A 19,665-nucleotide genomic window follows, 5' to 3' on the forward strand; every position below is an offset into this window, starting at 1 on the left:
CGTATTTCCTTGAAAGGCTAAGCTTTACAGTTAAAACATGCATTAATCAGCATGCAGTGCATCCATCAAAGTCTTCATGAAAAGGATATTCCTTGTGAGATCATTCGAAATATGGGCTTGTTGCCTGCTCTTCAGCCTACACAGCCAGATTTTTTGTGTGCACAAACTCTGTCATCTGAGCCAGAGTAAAACAGACCCAACACACCTCCTCTTAAAGTGTAGTGACAGTTTTCTCCTTTCTCCCAAAAGTTAATATAGTGTTTTTAGTTAAAAAGAGTACTGTGGTTTCCATCACCCACATTTACTTTTATGTAGACTCAGCAGAGTTCATAAAATCTATGTCTATGAGTTTTCAAAGTCCTCTTTAATACCAATAGCAGGAGTCATTTTCACTCTATTATCAATGATTGCTATTTGCTACCTCTTTTGCAAGTTATTATGCACATATTCATTTGCAGGGTTATCCATCTCACAGCAGGTAAGGAGTTAGTAAAATTATTTTGTCAGGAGACAACACTCGAAGGTGAATCAAGCAGGGCATTACTTTCATATGTTCCAAGGAGCTTATTTAGAAGAATGAGAGGGATAAGGGTCAGATAGGGTCAGATTGACAAAAGATGACTAACTTAGGACAATTTATTTCAATTGGCAAAATTAGGATATATAAGTAGTCCCCAGTTAACGAACGAGATATGAACTGTAGGTTCATTCTTAACCTGAATCCATTCTTAAGTTGGAACATTGTGCCATCACTGTCCCCTGTACCTCCTCTGTGCCCCCCTGTGCCTCCAGTGTCCTCCTCTGCCCCCCCCCTCACCGTGTCACCTCTGTTACTTCACTGTTCCCTCTGTGCCACATCTACCCCCACTGTGGCCCTCTGTACCACCTCTGGCCTCTGTCCCTTTTTGTGCCTCCTTCTGCACCCCTTTGTGCTTCCTTCTGTCCTAGTAATGATTGTAATTAGCTAATTTGCAGAACTTGGAACTCGCTATACAGTATAGTGTACTGCAGCAAATAATTTAGCTTCCACCATGTTGCTTCAAAGTTTGTGAACCTTTTCTAATTTTCAATATTCTTACATAAATATGTCTATGTGTTTGTGTGTGTGTGTGCCTCTAGAATTAAAAGTTGATTTGAAGAGGAAATTAGAGTGTGGTGGTTAAAAAATGGGATGATAATCAGCTGAAAGCTGAAGGACCTGGCTCATTGTACGGGTACCTGAACTGACCTATGATGTGATGAGATAAATATGTGTAGGAACAATTCTATTCCTGCATATAGCTAGGCTGTTAATTTCTTTCTTTTTCTCACTGAAAGAGTTAAACATCAGGGATGCTCAAAAAAACAGATTTGGATGAAATCCGAATAGGTTTATTTGGATTTCATCCTGCTAATTAAATCACCTGTGTGGGTGGGCGAGGGGTGGTTGATCTTAACCATCAGACGTCTTCTTTGATCCATCACTCAGCGCCTCCAATGATGCGTTCTAAGCTGCGGTCACGTGATTACAAACACTTCGTCATGGGTTGAAGGAGGAAGTGTTTGCAGACATGTGACGCGCTTGGAATGTATTGTGGGAGGCGCCATGGGACGGATCAAAGAAGACGTCTGATGGGTAAGATTAAGCCCTGCCCACCCACAAAGGTGCTTTATTTATTTTTTGTCAATACATTTTTATTGGTATTTGTTAAAAAAAACAAGCTTTTTTGATTGTACAATAGCAGATGCATAAAGTTGCATGGGTCAAAACAAAATGCTCAGTGCTGCTGTAAATATCTAAAAAGTACTGTGAATGGGAAGGTCAGTCATCCTAAACTGGTTGATAACAAAGAATAACAAAGATAAACATGAACATTATATAACGAAAAGTATATCTTTCAACATTTATTGAAGTATAACTTTACTTAGCCTAAGTGGGCTTGATTCACAAAGCGGTGCTAACCTACTTAGCACGTCTAAAGTCTTTAGACGTGCTAACCAGGGTGCTAAGTAGGTTAGCACCGGATTTCTCAATTGAGAAAACCGGTGCTAACCTACTTAGCACCCTGGTTAGCGCGCATAAAGACTTTAGACGTGCTAAGTAGGTTAGCACCGCTTTGTGAATCAAGCCCAATAAATCTTATTGGGGCTGGGCGTATCTATAGATATATTGCCTAACTAACAGAAAAAGTAAAGGAAGAGAAAAGTTGATTTTCTTATTCCATGGGTGGTTATTAAAATAATCTATAGCAGGGAACCTAGTCTCAAACCTGACGTGTCTCAGGTAGACTAGGTGCGCTATTGTAAGAGATCTGCTAAATCCAGAGGGGTGGTTAGAGGGGAGGAATGAGGGGGAGGGGGGTAATTCTCTTCACCAGAATGTTTAGGAGCTCATTAGTTTCAGGTTGAGATATGAAAAGGATTATCGTTGACCTAAAGGAAATAGCTAGTTTATTCCAGTCAAAGGACCAGTGATCTAGCCTGAGATTACAATTATTTCTCAATTTTATCAGGGGTTCCATTTTGAGGTTGTAATCTACTAGGTGGGTTAATTGCGACGAAGAGGGAATTTCTGAAGTATTCCAGTTTGACAAAAGCAGATGTCTAGCTGTGCAGATTAAGTGAGTGATGACTAGTTTATATTGTCTAGGGAATTGGTCTACACCTATTAGGAAGAGTGCTGATATAGAGGATAAGGAAAGTTGTTGTTTTATTATTTTGGAGATTAAATTAAAGGTCTGGGACCAATAGGATTTGATCTTGGGGCATTCCCAGAGAATGTGTAGGAGAGTACCAGCGTTTAGGCAATTTCTCCAGCAATTTGGAGAGTGATGGTGAGACATTTTGGCTAATATTCTGAGGGTGAGGTACCATTTGTAAAGGTATCTTTTTGGTAGTTTCTATATGGGTTATGCAGCTGGAGAATTTTTTAATGATTATTAATGCTCTTTCTATGTCAGATGGGAGTATAGTGAGCTGTAGATCATATTCCCAGTTCTTGATAAATTTAACATATGGAGGTGGGAGAGCTTTGTTGAGGTAACCATACCATAGGTATATAACCCCTGTAAATTTGGATTTAGGCGAGAATAGAATCTCCCATATTGTTTGGGGCATTTCTTTTGGGATTATGGGGTTGGTGGAGAGCAGATGTTTAATTTGTAGATAAGTGAAAAGATCTTTGTCAGTTAGTTTGAATTTCCATTTTAAGAAGTCAAAAGATTGTAGATAACCATTGGGCATAACATCATTTAAATAAAGGATTCCGCTTTTAAGCCAGTTATTTACCTGGAGATTGGGATTGGGATTACCTGGAGATTGGGATAACTAGTTTCAGGGTAGATAGTGGGAATTTAACTTTAATTAGAGCTTGATTCTGAGGGTTGCTAGATTTTAAAAATTTCCAGGACATAATCGACTGATGGATTGTGGGATGGAAATTAATCGGGGGAGGAAGGTTCGCCAACATTAAGTGGAATAGGTGCCCACAAAGGTGCTTTAATTAGCAGGATGAAATCCGAATAAAACCTATTCGGATTTCATCCGGTGATCATCGCTTTTAAACATTCAGGTATGCAAATTACAGTTTCTCTGTACAGAACTGCCAGTAGAATAACTAATTACAGCCATAAAACTCTTGCCTGGCAGAGAACAACTTCTGCCTGGATTTTGACTACTCTCTGCCTGCTGCCTGCACTGACCTCTGCCTGGGTTTTGACTACTCTCTGCCTGCAGCCTGTAGCGACCTCTGCCTGGATTTTGACTACTCTCTCATGGCCGTCTGCACCGACCTCTGCCTGGATTTTGACTACTCTTTGCCTGCCGCTTAAGACTGATAGCAAAGGGAATTAAGTCCGAAAGGAACCACGCTTCTACTGCCCCGATTGTGATGTCTCCCTCTGTTCCATTCCCTTTTTCAAAATATACCACACGTCGGAGGTGTATTAGGTATATATGTACATAGTGATACATTTTGGTAAGTTAAGGCTTAAAGAGACACTGAAGCGAAAAAAAAATATGATATAGTGAATTGGTTGTGTACTATGAATAATTACTAGAAGATTAGCAGCAAAGAAAATATTCTCATACTTTTATTTTCAGGTATATAGTGTTTTTTCTAACATTGCATCATTCTATAATATGTGCACATTACACAACACTCAGCATTCAAAATGATTCTTTCAGAGTAGTCTGTGAAGTAATGACCTCTCCTCTAGCAGAGGAAAAGTAAATAGTCCAGGAACAGTTGAGATAATAAAAGTCAGATAACAGCCCTCTCCAAGACTAACTTAGTCGGAGAGCTTAATAGCTTTTTTGCATAAAGATAACAACTGGAGTTTCTCAACTCTTCCTGTACTGGAAACAATTACACTGATGTATCTGATCTTAATGTTTTATTTCTTAGCTGTGCTACACATACAAATCATAATATCATCATTTTTTTTTTCGTTTCAGTGTCTCTTTAAGAATTGGAGGCTTTAAAATCCAGACAGAAGTGCACCGCCAGGGAGGTTAAACAGAAGTTGGTAGCTGTGGCACAAGGGGGAGGGGGTGCAAATAGAATGGGTGGGAACAGCACAGAGAATGTAGCCTAGGTTTACCAGGGCCAGATTCACCATAAAGCAGTGGTGCCTGATGATGGAAAGGTGGCTTACTCCCCTCCTTAGGTCCCCCCTTCCATAAGCAGAGCCCCGAGCACAGTGAAAATGACTCACCAGGATCTCGCCATTCCACTGACCAGATCTTACTTCAGTCAGCGGCACCTCTACCTACATAATACTTGGGGGCTCCTCTAGCTACTCGATACTGAAGATAGCTCTGGCTACCTGATACTAAGGGACACCTGTAGCTACCTATGATGGGCAAGGGAACTAAAGTAGAAGTGACAGCTGGACCAGCCAGTACTCTCACGGTGCAGTTTAGCTGGTGTTTGTAGGTTTATGGAGGGTGAAGTGTAGGGTGCCAGGACATCTGTGCCTATAAGCTCTTGTGATGTAAATCCAGGCCTTGGGGATACAAAATAAATGAATCCAAACTTGAGTAGATGAACTCTCCTCTATGGATTCATAACATGTTTTCATTATTTTGCATAGTCTGTTAGCAGAGTGATAAGTGCAAGAGTGTCACCGTGTTGTAATGTATGCAGAAACAATTGACTGGTATGATTGTTTTCAAATATTTTCACAGAACAAACCCCTATGGATGCTTTTACAGAACAACATCAGTATTCCTACATGCTTGAATGCCAAGGAATTTTACATAACGTCATTTACTAAAAAGGTATCTAGAACACAGAAAGTGGAATGTGTAAGTAATCTTTAAAACAGACAATAATACAAGATGGCTTTAAGTCATCACACTAAGTTAATACACATAACATGCAATAAACAAATGTATGTCATATGTTTTTTTTGTAGTACAGTGGATTAAAAACAAATATGTCATAATAATTACCAGAAAACATTAAAATCTTCAATAAAAATATTTTTAAATCAGCATTAGAGACTTAAAGGGACTCCGAGCAGTGCAGAAACTATGGAAAGATGCATATCATTTTAAAGCTCTCTTTCTCCTCTTTCCAATGATATATAAACCGCCACCTACGCCTTTTAGTTTTTGCTATTTTCGCGATCGAAATTGGCGCGGCCGCGATTTCGATCGCGAAAATAGAGAAAACTAAAAGGCGTAGGGCCGCGGTTTAGGTGTCGCCAGAAAGAGGAGAAAGACAGCTTTAAAATGATATCCATCTTTCCATAGTTACATTGTATTATACAGGGCGACTTTTTCTGCTGAGTGGAGCTGCTGACTTTGAGAAAAAGTCGCCCTGTGCAATACAATGTAACTATGGAAAGATGGATATCATTTTAAAGCTCTCTTTCTCCTCTTTCTGGCGACACCTAAACCGCGGCCCTACACCTTTTCGTTTTCTCTATTTTCGCGATTGAAATCGTGGCAAATTCAATCGAGAAAATAGCGAAAACTAAAAGGCGTAGGTCGGCGGTTTATATATCATTGGAAAGAGGAGAAAGAGAGCTTTAAAATGATATGCATCTTTCCATAGTTTCTGCACTGCTCGGTGTCCCTTTAAAAAAATAAATCAAAGAAATAGTAATACTGCTGCCTTGCTTACTACTCTTATGACTAAGTGCTGCTCTTGCATAAAGGGGCATGCGCACAAGCAATTTGTATTGGACAATCTTACCACTCCCATGTAGTATGAGGGCGAACTGATTCTAAATATTATGAACTGATTATGTAGGAAAGATTTAATAGTACACGGAGGTGGTCAAATTGGTCAGTGATTGGCCAATAAAAATTGGATGCGTGTACACTTCCAATATTTGCCCAATTTTATCATTTCCATGTAGTATGAACGCTTATTTACACAATCTGTTCATAGTATTTAAAATCTGTTGCCCTCATACTACATGGAAGTTGTAAAATTGGCTGATCATTGGCCAATCAAAATTGGATGTGTTCATGCCCCCTTAGAAACCGTTCCCCCAAGGCTTTATGCTTGACTCGAGTTCATGTTTAAAGTGTAATCTCACATTTGTTTAAAAAAAAAAACAGAAATCAATACTTAAACTGTCATTTTGATTCAGTGTTATTAAAAATAGTTTCTTATATTCAATTTATAACCAACTGACTTTGAAAAATTAGTAGGAAATTCAAATTCAACTGGTTTCATTGATGAGGACCATATGCCATATTTGAGTCTTTGGCCCAAAGGACTATAAAGGTGGCCACTAACGGTCCAATTTCTAGCAAAAAAATTGTTTGAGTGATCAGATAATTCTGATCGGATGTGATCGAATTGATTGTAAATAATCTCCATTGATGGGCACAATTGATTACAAATGATTATAAAAACAGTCATCCAATTGGATTTACATCGAACCAAATTTGGATTTTCTTGTTGGCTGTGATGGATAGGAAGCAAAGATTGGTTCACTGATGGTGTAGTGAACGAAGTATTACAATATTTCACTTCCGATCAGAATTATCTGATTGCTCAAACGATTTTTCCCTAGAAATTGGATTGTTAGTGGCCACTGGCCACCTTAACACCTATCCTACCTGGATGCATAATTAAATGCACATACAACAGTGTTTTTTCTTTATCCAAACCTGGGATTGTTTAAGTGGTTGTGCAGGCTGACTGTCCCATTCAGCATTTTGTGTTATGAGCTCTTTGCAGTGGCTGCCTGGTGCTTTGTATGCACACACAATTGTCATTGTACTCTGGTGCCCTGGGGAGTATTGTATATTTCCTGAACAAAATAGAATCGCTTTTAAGAAAATGAACTTTTCAAAGCATAACTCAGAAAAATAGACCCATCCTCTCGATTTGTTTATATGCTATTGTAGTCCATGGTTAAATAGAGGTGGAGAAATCATGAAAAGGTAATTTAATCTGTGTCCTTGTGAAATCACCCATGGCCGTCTGGCAGTGACTATCCATCATGTTGTTTTATGCATTGGGTATAGACAGACATTTTAGTTTTGCTTTGGGCATTAGTAAGGTGATATTCTTCCTGTTTGTGTCTTTTTAATAGCTGGTTGACTTCTACATGTTCTTCATCAATGACGGTGGAAGGAGGCTAGCAAGGCTGTTATTTTATCATAATGTGTTGTAATCACACCACTACAATCTCTAAGATGTTGATTTAGGAAGTAATAAATATTTCATTGGTTATTAGAAAGCACAAAGACTTCTTCTACTACATTTTATGTTACATGACATGTACTCAAATTAAACTGTCAGTTCAGTATTGATTAATAGTTCACTAGCTTTTAGGAACTTTCACACATTTTATACTGCTATAAGTCTAAAATGTTTTATATTATCATGTTTAGTTGATAAAAAAAAGTTTTACACTACAATTTTGATTATTGTAGTACAGATATTCCTTAACTTACAAATGACTTGGGTTACGGGCCCATGTACAACTAGCTTTTTCACATGAGTTTCCTCGTAGGAGATATTTTCAAACTTGTAAATAAAATGCATTTTAAACCACCAGCAAGCAAGAAAATACTCAAAATAATTTAAATAGTAATTTTTCACCTACTTTTTGGTCATTTTTCAATTGCAGAGTGCTTAAAAATTATTTTAAATTGAAGATGAAAAATGATCTCCTAGGAGAAAACTCAGGTGAAAAAAAGTTAATTGTATATGGGTCACATTGTTTCAGAGATAAAAAGTTGTCTTTATGTACAAAATATTCCATACTGTTTTTTTATTGCATATTTTTGTTGTTAAATGTTTCAGTATTATATAAACTGCTATACATAGTTCAAAACACTTTAAAAGCACATTAAATGTAACCAAAAGAACCAGTTTATACTACATGTGCAAATTCAGAGTTGTCCGAAAGTAATTAATGTATCCATGTTTTGCCATGTTTAACACGGGACTTGACTTAAAAAACAATTTCAACTTATAAACAATATATAGCGGAAACTGTGTGTAAGTAGGGGACTATACGTTTTGTAGGAAATATGGATTTTAAATGAAATACAATAAAATATAATTAGCCAGTTTTACAAAGACTTTGCAACTTTTATAGAAATCTTTTAGTACTTTTAGTATCATGTCACTGCTACCTATTACTATATTCACAACTAGATACTCAAAATTGACTCTCAGTCAGTCCTAGAGGGTCAGCTGAAGAGTGTACTGGTTGTTGCCTTTGATGTAGGATTTGAGCCATTGACCAGGGTTCCAATCCCGGCCCAAGTCAGTGTGTAAAATAGTAAGGATTCTTTGGGTAATTATCACCTGTGGAGCGCACCCTAAGTGGCTGCAGACCTGAAGAGCTTTAAGTCTGCCAGGAGAAAAGCGCAATATAAATGATGTTTGTCTTGTCAGTGCCAATGGTCAAAGTGTATGTATGATTTATCCACCTATCTAAAAATTATGGGTTTCGCAAAATCCAAGCTTTTCACAAAATCCAGTTTTTGCAAATCCAAGCTACCCTTTTTCTTCAACATAGTGTTTACATGGTCACTACATGGGGGGGGGGGGGGGAAGGGGGTGTGAGGCCCCCGGGTGTTTGCGCGACCTAGTGGTCAGTGCCGTGCACAGCAGGCCATGGGGGGGGGGGGCTGGGGTGTGGCTGCATAGCTAGCATAGTTGCCCCAGTGTAGGGAGTTTAGTTGCCTCAGTATAGCTAGTATAGTGCCCCAGTATAGCCAGTATAGTGCCCCAGTATAGCCAGCATAGTGCCCCAGTATAACTAGTATAATGCCCCAGTATAGCCAGTATAGTGCCCCAGTATAGCCAGTATAGTGCCCCAGTATAGCCAGAATAGTGCCCCAGTATAGCCAGAATAGTGCCCCAGTATAGCCAGAATAGTGCCCCAGTATAGCCAGTATAGTGCCCCAGTATAGCCAGAATAGTGCCCCAGTATAGCCAGAATAGTGCCCCAGTATAGCCAGTATAGTACCCCAGTATAGCCAGAATAGTACCCCAGTATAGTGCCCCAGTATAGCTAGTATAGTGCCCCAGAATAGTGCCCCAGAATAGTGCCCCAGTATAGCCAGTATAGTGCCCCAGTATAGCCAGTATAGTGCCCCAGTACAGCCAGAATAGTGCCCCAGTATAGCACCCCAGTATAGTGCCCCAGGATAGTTAGTATAGTGCCCCAGGATAGCCAGTATAGTGCCCCGGTATAGACAGTATGGGTAGGTGGTGCCCCCCGCTGTTATTACCTTAACAGCTGCCACTCTCCCCACTCCGGCGAGTGCTTTTATTCAAGCAGCGTATCTCCCGGCTGCTCTGTGTGATCCGGCAGGAAGCATGGCAGCGGCTTCCTGTAGCGGCGATATGTATCGCCGTTACTATGGTAACCGAGCCCTGCTTCCTGCGCATCACACACAGAGCAGCCGGGAGATACGCTGCTTGAATAAATACATGCGCTGGAGAGGGGAGAGCGGCCGCTGCTAAGGTAATAACAGCGGCGGCCGCGGGGACGGGCGGGAGGGGGAGAAGAGGACGGCACACCAGGCAACGTCCCGCGGCACACTAGTGTGCCGCGGGACACTGGTTGAAAAACACTGCTATAGGCTATGGTATAGACAGATATAGGCTGTACCTTCCCCTATGCAGTGTGAACAGTGAGGATGATGCAGGACCTGTAGCAGCTAAACCCTCAGAATTGGAAAGATGACTCATTGAACCCTCTGCTTCATGTTGCGTGATAAAAATTTTCATACATGTTTTTAATTGCTGAGGTTTATTTCACACACAAATTGTAACATCTAACATTTGCTAAACAAAACAGGCCATGTGTGACTATGCACTTTTTGGATATTGCTGTGTTTACTGTAGCGATCAATAGCTAATAGGTGGTGGTGCTGCAGCTAAAGGGTTTTACATGCATTAAAATGTTTATAAAAATATCTCTGCATGCTCCCCTGTTTTCCAATTTTGAAAGCCAAGTGGGTTGCTCTGGGTTAGGGCATAGGGGGCTTAGTGGGGGAAACCATACATTGTTCATGCATGCATAGTGCTTAAAAAACATACTTTGGCAAACAAGGCATTGAACTGCACGGCTACTTCCCATTTATTTGATAAATAATGTGTGCAGTCTTCCCACCGAGTAGTGTGATGCCTGCGGATGAATAGAAAATCTGTGCATAACTACACTGTTATTTATTTCATTGGTGATAAGTGTATGTCAGGAGCAAGTAGGGATAGTCGGGAATGTCAATTTCCAATTCCATGGAAATTCCAATTTCTGTCAATGGCCATTTCCCATTTCCATTTTGCGAGTTCCATTTTTCAGTTTTTCCATTTTCTAATTTCCGATTTTCCATTTTCCAATTGCCGTTTTTCCAATCTCCAAAGATTACTTTATTACTCATTTTTTTGCATCAGAGAATGCAAAAAAAATGACAAAAAAAATTCAGAAATCTGAAAAACTGATTTTTGTGATTGGTCTAAAATTACTGGGGCAAGTTGATTTTTGCAGAAAAATTCTGCATTCTCATTGGTCAAATGCTTCTGAGCTCTGTGATTTCGCTAAAATTACCGAGTTGCAGTAAATAGGATGTCCGTGGAATTCTAATTTCCGTTCGTTTTCCGATTTCCAAATTCAATTTGGAAATGCCGATTTCCAATCAGAAATGTGGAAATTTCAATTCCGTGGAATCCAAATGAAAATCCCTAGGAGCAAAGTGGGCACAATCTGCTTGTTTGCAGAAAGCTATGATAGTCTACAGTGTCTGCACATCCCAGCTGCTTGCTGCCCTAGTAGTATGTGCTGAAAGCACATTTCCTCCTTTGAGTCATACTGGCTATTTTGTCTACAAGAGAGGTAAGCCGACCACTGACTTTCCTTTTTCCTGAGTCCATTCAAAATACCTCCTGGGGTTCTTTGTATCATGCATTGAGAATCTAGGTTCTAGGGGACCCCATATACATTTACCAGAAAGTCAAAAGTCTGAGTCCATAAAAACATAGGGAAGTGAAAAATTTAGAGCTACAAAGACTTGATTACCGAGTAATCAATCCGCCTTAAAACATAACTTGCATCACCTGTCCTTTGAAATAAGCTGACAAATATAAGTACAGTATAGTGATAGTGAAAACAAAAACGCAAAAAAAAAAAACCAAGATGAAGAGATAACATTATAATTTTAATAGACAGACATTACCCTCTGCATCCCCTACCCCAAATTGCAGGTGAATCTTTTCAATATAGATTTACAAGTAACAAGTATATAACAACAGATTAAACTCTTTTCCTCCTTTTTTGTACAGTTGGAGGGAGTCAAAATCCCTGTCAAGTTTTTCATTTGTGTTTCCCATTTCCAGTCCCTGAGACAACCAGGGTTCATATGAAAGGTATTGAGGTTCCTGGGATCCCCAAGGACAGGCAGTATGAGTCCGGTCATTTGGGTGACTGCTCAGCACCATGCAGCACCTGATTTGAGTGCACCGCCATAGGCAGTATTTATGGCCATAGTGGCGCAGATAAAATGACAATAAAACACCATAATTTGGGTGCTGGCAATAGCAGGACTCCAAATTACATGGCTAAAAGGAAAAAAAATCAGTTATATTCCCCAAGATTGCCTTGTCGTGTTTAGTTTCTCGCTGCGCCCTAAATGCATATGGCTGGAACATACGGATGTGTGTGGTCAATCTCTAAACTGGGAGCAGAGACAGTAGTAGAAACTCAAGACATTTCCTTTCTATATTCTCAAAAAAAAAAAAAAAAAAAAAAGAATTACAAAAAAAAGTATTTTTCCTGGAGTCGGGCTAAAGCAAGTCACCTGAGGAGAAGATAACTCATCGATTACAAAATACTAGTTTATGTTCCACATTCTAATGAGGCGAGTCTCATCAATTTTACTAAAATGAACAGTATGTTCTGTTTTATACTTTCTATAAATCATTTCAGAAGAAAGGACTTTTTGAACGTCAAGCTCAGCAATTCATCATTGCAGAGGTTTTTAGGGTTTGTTCTACAAAGCGGTGGCAAAATCACTTTTTCTATTTCTGCAGAGCATGTGTTAGAGGTAATCTAGCACTTCCAATGTGGTGAATAAGCCTTACTGTTCTGAAATACTCTGAGTGATGTGCTTGATTTCATTTGTTTTACTTTACTATATGAGCCAGAAAAGTTAGAATTTCTCTTGGTAGTCTTAGAGATTGCACTACTGTCCTTATTTTGTTTCTTGGCAATACCATGGAAACAAGTCTAAAACATAAAACAAACCCATAAGGATTAGGAAATTGAGTTCACCTTTCTGATTTTTTTAAAAGTATTTAAAGGTGCTGTGACAAGCAGTACAGCACTGCACGCATTCTCTATCAATTACATTTGCTTCTGTGATAAAACGTGCACACATACAGACACACATGGGCTTTATTCACTAAGACAAATAGCATGCCTTATCAAAGTTAGCACGCCTTATCAAAGTTAACATGCCTTCTCAGAGTAGCATAGCGAGCGCTACGAACCCGCAGGGGCTCAGGGCAGGATGAGTGGAGCGCTCGTCATTGCCAATTAGCAGGCATAAGTTTGTTATGCTACGCTGATAAGGCGCGTTAACTTTGACAAGGCGTGCTAACTTTGATAATGCATGCTATTTGTCTTAGTGACAGACAAGTGTGCCCTAGCCTCAGCACTCACCCTGTCCATCTCTGATGGAGCAGAACTGGCTCTACAGACTTCTCCAGCATCACTACAGTACACAGCAATTGTGCAGAGAACAGAAAGCTTTTTCTCTCTGCACCCTTAGTTGTCCACGATCTCCCTGTGGCTTCTTCTCCTCCCATGGCCCCCCCTGTGGCTTGATCCCTTGCATCCCCAATTGTTATGCCCCTGGCAATAGACTGTCTGTGACTATGGCACAAATAAATTAAGCTATTATTGCTGTAAAAACCAGATGGAGACCCGGTCATTTCCTCTTTGGCTGATTGCCTTTGCACCTTAGAGGGTCCAGGTGCTGACTGGTTGACTCCCTGGTGCAAAAATATTGTTTGCAGTTTGAGTGACTGGGAAATGTGTTTTACTTCCATTTTTCTCTTGCCACACAACAAGATGGTCTCACTTTACCATCCTTGAGTGCAGCTGCAAGCAGTGGATAGAAATGTGCTGCAGTTTCCTCAAAGTCAGTATTGTAGCCCTGGACTGTTTGGATGTTTTAGGAGGATCAAAGTATCAGACTACAGGAAAGGATGCCTGCTGGCACCACTGCATACCAATGTTTGTGAGGAAGACAGTCACTTATAAGAGGAGTCAAGCTACGGTATTTGGTGAAATAATGGCCACATACATGAGGGGCACAGGGGGGCACACTTTCTAAAAAGGGGGTGCACATGGGCCACACTTACTTAAAGAAGGTGGTAGAATGTTTAAAAGGAAGGCACAGATGTCACTCTCATTATAATAGGGGCAGCACGGGACCCACACTTGTTCTAATGGAGGGAGGCATGTGAGACATGTAGTTGGGGCCACATGTCTTCACATTGCACATTTGTGCCACATTTTTATACATGGAAAAATGGCTACACTTGCCATATGGAGGTAATGATGGCTGCATAATTGTTTGATGGTAATCATTGTTATATATTATAAGTTGAAGGCGATATTAGCTGAATTAGTTATCTGAGGAGTAATTATTGCTCCATGAATTACTAAGCATTATTAATTGCTGTATTTGTTAATGGAGGGGGTAATGAGGACTGCATTTGTTTTGGGGGGATTATTGCTGCTATAATTTGGGGTGACTACAAATATTGGTGGATGCATTTGTCATTATTTGTTAGTGGGGTGTAATGATGGCGACATTTGTTATTTTAGGGGTAACAATAGTTACATCTGGTATTTAGGTGGTAATGATTGCTGTACTTATTATCTGAGTTGTAACTGTTGCTGTTTTTGTTATTGGGCTGGAGGAGGCGCAACACTTGTTATGAAAGAAGGATACAACTAATGCAGGTTTCAGGCTTAGGGATTATCATAAAGTAACATCATTTTACTATACACAAACAAATTAAATTGTATAAAAATGTAAATAACCCTCCCCAAATCACACTATAAAACCAAGACTTCACATAGGAACCAAGCACAGATGTAATCAGTTATAGGCACATGAGCCCATATGCAATTAACATTTTCTCCTAAGTTTTCTCTTAAGTGATATTTTTAAACTTGTCAATAAAATGCCCTTTAAACCTCCAGCAAGCAAGAAAATACTCTATAGTACTTTTCACCTACTTTTTAGTACTTTTTTAGTTGAAAAGTGCTGGAAAGTTACTTTAAATCAAAAAATGAAAAATGATCTCCTAGGAGAAAACTCAAGTGAAAAAGTGAATTACATTTGGCCCATGCTCTCAAACAGGAGGGAGATTCAGTGGCTTGTAAAAGTATCCGTCCCCCCCCCCCCCCTTGACATTTTCCACATTTTGTCACATTACTGCCACAAACATAAAGCAATTTTATTGGAATTCCACGTGAAAGACCAATACAAAGTGGTGTACACATGAGAAGTGGAACGAAAATCATACATGATTCCAAACATTTTTACAAATCAATAACTGCAAAGTGGGGTGTGCGCAATTATTCAGCCCCCTGAGTCAATACTTTGTAGAACCACCTTTTGCTGCAATTAGAGCTGCCAGTCTTTTAGGGTATGTCTCTACCAGCTTTGCACATCTAGAGATTGAGATCCTTGCCCATTCTTCTTTGCAAAACAGCTCCAGCTCAGTCAGATTAGATGGACAGCGTTTGTGAACAGCAGTTTTCAGATCTTGCCACGGATTCTCGATTGGATTTAGAGCTGGACTTTGACTGGGCCATTCTAACACATAGATATGTTTTGTTTTAAACCATTCCATTGTTGACCTGGCTTTATGTTTAGGGTCGTTGTCCTGCTGGAAGGCGAACCTCCATCCCAGTCTCAAGTCTTTTGCAGACTCCAATAAGTTTTCTTCCAAGATTGCCCTGTATTTGGCTCCATCCATCTTCCCATCAACTCTAAACAGCTTCCCTGTCCCTGCTGAAGAGAAGCACCCCCAGAGCATGATGCTGCAACCACCATATTTGACAGTGGGAATGGTGTGTTCAGAGTGATGTGCAGTGTTAGTTTTCCGCCACACATAGCATTTTGCATTTTGGCCAAAAAGTTCCATTTTGGTCTCATCTGACCAGAGCACCTTCATTCACATGTTTGCTGTGTCCCCCACATGACTTGTGGCAAACTGCAAACGGGACTTCATATGCTTTTCTGTTAACAATGGCTTTCTTCTCGCCACTCTTCCATGAAGGCCAACTTTGTGCACTGTATGACCAGTAGTTGTCCTCTGGAAAGACCCTCACTTGAGCTATAGATCTCTGCAGCTCGTCCAGAGTCACCATGGGCCTCTTGACTGCATTTCTGATCAGCGCTCTCCTTGTTCAGCCTGTGAGTTTAGGTGGATGGCCTTGTCTTGGTAGGTTTACAGTTGTACCATACTCCTTCCATTTCTGAATGATCGCTTGAACAGTGCTCCTTGGGATGTTCAAGACTTTGGAAATCTTTTTGCAGCCTAAGCCTGCTTTAAATTTCTCAATAACTTTATCCCTGACCTGTCTGGTGTGTTCTTTGGACTTCATGGTGTTGTTGCTCCCAAGATTCTCTTAGACAACCTCTGAGGCTGTCACAGAGCAGCTGTATTTGTACTGACATTAGATTACACACAGGTGCACTCTATTTAGTCATTAGCACTCATCAGGCAATGTCTATGGGCAACTGACTGCACTCAAACTAAACGGGGCTGAACAATTACGCACACACCACTTTGCAGTTATTGATTTGTAAAATGTTTGGAATCATGTATGATTTTCGTTCCACTTCTCACGTGTACACTACTTTGTATTGGTCTTTCACATGGAATTCCAATTAAATTGATTCATGTTTGTGGCAGTAATGTGACAAAATGTGGAAAACTTCAAGAGGCCGAATACTTTTGCAAGCCACTGTACAATCCCTAAATTCTCCTGCTTACTGCACAGCAGAAAGGATATTAAATACACTCAAGGGAGATCAATCAACATTCAATTCAGTAAAATCAATTGTATATCCTGTAACAAGTAAGCCAAATCAAATGGAGATTGATGAAATGATGTGCTTGCACACCGGGCAGTCACATCGCAGCTGATCAGCTGACCAGCAAGGAAAAGTGTCAGACATCCCACACAGAGCAGCCCAATCACACAGCTGATCCATCTCCAAAAGTGGATGGGCCCAATCACAGCTGGCCCAAAACATAGTCCAAAGCAAAGAACAAGCTCAGCCAATCTTGGGCTACTGCAAGTAAATTATTTTAACAGTATCACTATAAGAATGATTGCAAGCCTGAGAAATCTGAGAAAAATAGGTTTGGATGGAGTATGGATACATTGTGGCTTTTTTTGTGCACATTTTACATGTAAATCGTGTAAACCCATTGTTAGCTTACTACATTCACTAGGTACCACGTTAAAAAGAAAGCCCTCCCTCAAATGTATCTTAGAGTAGGCAACTTCCCAGATATGCTCATGCTGCAAACCACCATTGCCATATACTGGTGACAATGATTCTCACTTTTTTCACCAACACATTCCTTTTTCAGGCAACAATTGTGTTGTTTGTAGTACATGATATAAACATGATATTAATATGTGTGAGTAATTGTCTATAAGGTTTTTAACGTGAAGAGTAAAGGACCACTTTACAAGTTCACAGGTCAGGTCATAAATACCAGGTAGTGACGGATTTTCCTTAGCTCAATTTAACCTAAATCTCACTATATAAGGAGAACTCTGCTATTGTCATATACCAAGCTTTGGTAGACTACTGTTTTTATCTTTGCAAATATCTTTCAATGGTAAGGAGGACAAAGCAGTCACATCTATTATTAATTCTCCCTTATTTATACCATATTTCCTGTGCATGTTTTCCAAAACACTGCATTATTGTAATACTTTATGCTATTTGACTTTTTTTTATTTTTTACCTGCAAAGTAGGGAAAATTGATACAAGAGAATTTCTGGAAAATAAAAGGCCAATATAAAACATCTGTCACAAAATATATTTTTAGCATTTTTTTCTTTTAGAAAACTACCAAATATGTTTATTTAGCACAGATGCTAAAGTAAAGTGCCTATATATAAATCTCGGTAAACAAGAGATCCATATGGAAGCTGTTGATTCCGAGAATACCTAATTTTGCCTTTAGGGTTTATAAGAATTGGGCATGTGTTAAGGCTAGCTGAAACACAGATATACCCCCATATAGGAAACATGAAAGCATTATGGGATAAATAAGAATAGACAAACAATTAATGAAGTCATTATTAGCAATAAACACAGAGGATATGTAATTCAAGACAGTATTACAAAGTTCCAGGTAGCTTCCACATTAAATGGTGAAAAAGAGAACATACAAATGTAGTGATGAGCAAATATAGCTAATATTGTTTTGCCATAACTTTCATGAAAATGTCAAATTTATGTACATATGTGAGTAGTAGTAGTAGTAGTAGTAGTAGTAGTAGTAGCAGTAGTAGTAGCAGTAGCAGTAGCAGTAGCAGTAGCAGTAGTCAATTTGCAGGAAACATTATAGGCCTTCATACAAAAATACATTTTTACCTAATGCATTACATTAAACCAGAAGTGAGAAACAACATGAGAGTTAGGGACTGGATGACAGCATTGAGAGCACCAGGGACAGAGAAAACAAAGAAGAAGGCCATGAACCTCTAGTGTGGCAATGTAGCTCAACAAAATATAAAATAATCTACTCACAAAGTTTGCAAAGGGATGCAAACACCCAATAAGGCCTGTGGAGGATTGCCAGCCTCAGCTCTGGTTCAGATCTTAGGAACTTTGATCGTACTTCTGAACAGCTCTTGTGATTTAAAAAAACTACAAAAACGATAAACTTCCAACAGAGGTGTCTAAGGGAAAACTATTGGTCAGAGGCGCCAAAACATGTATATTGACCTGAAAATCGAAAGACTTACAAAACTTGTTTTATACATTTTTGGTCACCTGCAACCATAAGTTACAGTGGGATGCGAAACTTTGGGCAACCTTGTTAATCATCATGATTTTCCAGTATAAATCGGTGGTTGTTACGATAAAAAAAAGTCAGTTAAATATATCATATAGGAGACACACGCAGTGATATTTGAGAAGTGAAATGAAGTTTATTAGATTTACAGAAAGTGCGTAATAATGGTTTAAATAAAATTAGGCAGGTGCGTAAATATGGGCACCACAAAAAATAAATGAAATCAATATTTAGTAGATCCTCCTTTTGCAGAAATTACAGCTCTAAATGCTTCCTGTAGGTTCCAATGGGAGTCTGGATTCTGGTTGAAGGTATTTTGGACCATTCCTATTTACAAAACATCTCTAGTTCATTCAGGTTTGATGGCTTCCGAGCATGGACAGTTCTCTTTAATTCACACCACAGATGTTCAATTATATCCAGGTCTGGGGACTGAGATGGCAATTCCAGAATGTTGTACTTGTTCCTTTGCATGAATGTCTTAGTGGATTTTGAGCAGTGTTTAGGGCCGTTGTCTTGTTGAAAGATCCAGCCCTGGCGCAGCTTCAGCTTTGTCACTGATTCCTGGACATTGGTCTCCAGAATCTGCTGATGCTGAGTGGAATTCATGCGCCCCTCAACTTTGACAAGATTCCCTGTCCCTGCACTAGCCAAACAGCCCTACAGCATGATGGAACCACCACCATATTTTACTGTAGGTAGCAGGTGTTTTTCTTGAAATGCTGTGTTCTTTTTCCTCCATGCATAACGCCCCTTGTTATGCCCAAATAACTCAATTTTAGTTTCATCAGTCCACAACACCTTATTCCAAAATGAAGCTGGCTTGTCCAATTGTGTTTTAGCATACCTCAAGCCACTCTATTTGTCCTGTGGGCGGAGAAAAGGCTCCCTCTGCATCATTCTCGCATACAGCATCTCCTTGTGTAAAGTGCGCTGAATGATTGAACAATGCACAGTGACTCCATCTGCAGCAAGATGATGTTGTAGGTTTTTGGTGCTGGTCTGTGGGTTGACTCTGACTGTTCTCAACATTCGTCGCTTCTGTTTATCCGAGATTTTGCTTGGTCTGCCACTTCGAGCCTTAACTTGAACTGAGCCTGTGGTCTTCCATTTACTCAATATGTTCGTA

This window comes from Hyperolius riggenbachi, chromosome 9 (assembly GCF_040937935.1).
Source record: "Hyperolius riggenbachi isolate aHypRig1 chromosome 9, aHypRig1.pri, whole genome shotgun sequence".
Lineage (NCBI taxonomy): Eukaryota > Metazoa > Chordata > Amphibia > Anura > Hyperoliidae > Hyperolius > Hyperolius riggenbachi.